Genomic DNA, 2,188 nt, shown 5'->3' with positions numbered 1-2,188 from the left:
GTCTTTAGAAGAGTAGTCTTTTTTCTTAGTATTTTCTATTGCAACTTCGTCAGAGTCCCATGCCTCTGGTTCACTGTCTGGTTGCTCCTTTTGTTTACTAGAGGAAGTTTTTTCCTCTGGAACATAATAAATCGGTTGACGATCGAAAGTATTATATTTTGCGTAAACTTCATCATCAGTAGAGGATGATGCTTTTGAAGCGATCCTAAAATTTGATGGTTTTAGATATTTTCTTCTAGGTGTTATGTAAGGTGCAATATACACTAGTTTTATAAGCCATCGTATGATGTCGGGAAGGCCTAAGGGTAGTGGAGTTTCCATTTCTATTAAATAGAAAAACTCATTCATATTTATAGAGCTATTTCTTGAAGCTTTCTTTGAAGTCTCCTGATTATGCACTGTAGTGTGCGTGCTCTAATGTTTAATCTTATCCATTCAGTTTGAAACTCGATATAAGCTATCATAGTTTCATTTGCTGGTCTAAGATTATCTTTATAGTGCAGAGTGCGAACTCTTGCTATTCGTGCCAGTCTTAAACGATCTAAGAGGTGTTCTCTATAGATCATTTTATAAAGTTAAGATTTTTAGATTTCATTTAATTCTTTTGATCTTGCGCCTTATTTTATGGGCACGATTATTATATCTTTCCCATAAATAATGGTACATTACCATTGATGGGATTGTATCATCTTCAGGTTTAAGAGTGTCTCTTTGTAGTAAAGAAAAGGCAAGGCCTTCTCTACGTAATTTTAAACGATCTAAAAATTTTCACTTATAGATTATTCTGGAGTCCAGCGTGTAAAAGGGGTTTTATACCTTGATGGACTTGAAGAACCTAAATGTTCTTTTAATGCTAAGACTTCTGTTAGAAGTTCTTGCATTTTTTCTTTGTTTAGATTATCTAAACTTTGTTTGAGTTTTGTTAATTCTTTAAAGAATACAAGACTATTTCCATGGTCAATCTTTTCTAGAATGTTTTCTAGGATAGTTTGACATTTTATTATCTCTCTATGTTTATGTTCATCATAGAGGAAATTTACCTTTTGTTGTAGGCTATCAACAACGTTTTCTAGCCTAGTAAGGGTCCATAAGACTCTAAGGTTTGGTTGGTATAGGTGACTAAGTCATTGTTTCCTATTGGTGGGCCTAAGGCTTTATATGGATTATGCACCATCATCGATGTAAAGTGGAACATAGGCATAGGGCCTTGGTTTTCCTATTTCTTCGAAATGGGAACTGGTGGATGCTCTACTGGAAGAGGTAGAGGGCTTATCCTGTTCGAGGGAAAAGTTTGATCTAGCATTGGTGATTATTAGTTTTCCTTCTATCTCCTTTATGGGTTTTTTGGGAGAGGGGAAGGTGTTTGGGTGCCAAAGGTTGGACTACCCATTTAGTTGTTCAAGTTAATTCTCTGAGGTCGAGTTCTTCTATGGTCAAGTTTTTCAGAATAACCAATATTTTTGGCTAATTTTGTGATTTTCTTTGAATCTTTTACTGGAACCTTTCCAGTGTTGATTCTTCTGGCTACTACGCATATAAGTATGTCATAACTCATCTTCCTGGTTAAATTCCATTTTTTGACCAATTGTCTGTGTAGATTTTTAGGAGAAGGTATCCTGAATATGCTTGTCATCTAAATCTATTTGTACATTGGGCCATGTTGTAAAGGAGACTAGGCCTAATCCTAAATTTGCTCTAACTCCTTCGAGTAGGGTTTTTTCAAAATTATTCCTTACTGAGTTATCTATGATAGCTGCTATAAAGGGTAAATTTTGGTTGATTCGTATTAAGGGGTCTAATCCTATACGAACTAGTCCATAGTGGATATATTTGAATTGTTTTAGCTTAGCTAAGTCAGATTCACTTAATAATTTGTAGCATAAAGTACCTGAGTCGGTATCTTGTATTACTACAGATAGTTCCTTCTGAAAGATGAAGGATTTCATTTGGAACTCAATCCAATCTCTATTGTAGACTGCAGTTATTCGAGAGATACTGATTGTCCATTTTTGCCATCATGCATAAGGTTAGGATGTTCTTCGTATTCTCCACGTGTTTCATCATGTACATGAACACTATTTTGAAGGGAAGTACATTCTATTCCTATTTGTTCAGACATTTAGAAATTTTAGTTGAGACGTTGTCTCTTCTAATTTTTTGAACAAAATTTGAAGAAGACGTTCCAATT

This window comes from Aristolochia californica, unplaced genomic scaffold, assembly GCF_029961685.1.
Source record: "Aristolochia californica isolate CCGP_79_NKW_82.1479 unplaced genomic scaffold, dmAriCali1.0.hap1 SCAF_4, whole genome shotgun sequence".
Classification (NCBI taxonomy): Eukaryota; Viridiplantae; Streptophyta; class Magnoliopsida; order Piperales; family Aristolochiaceae; genus Aristolochia; species Aristolochia californica.
The sequence above is the reverse complement of the archived record's forward strand: the minus strand, read 5'-3'. Positions refer to the sequence as shown.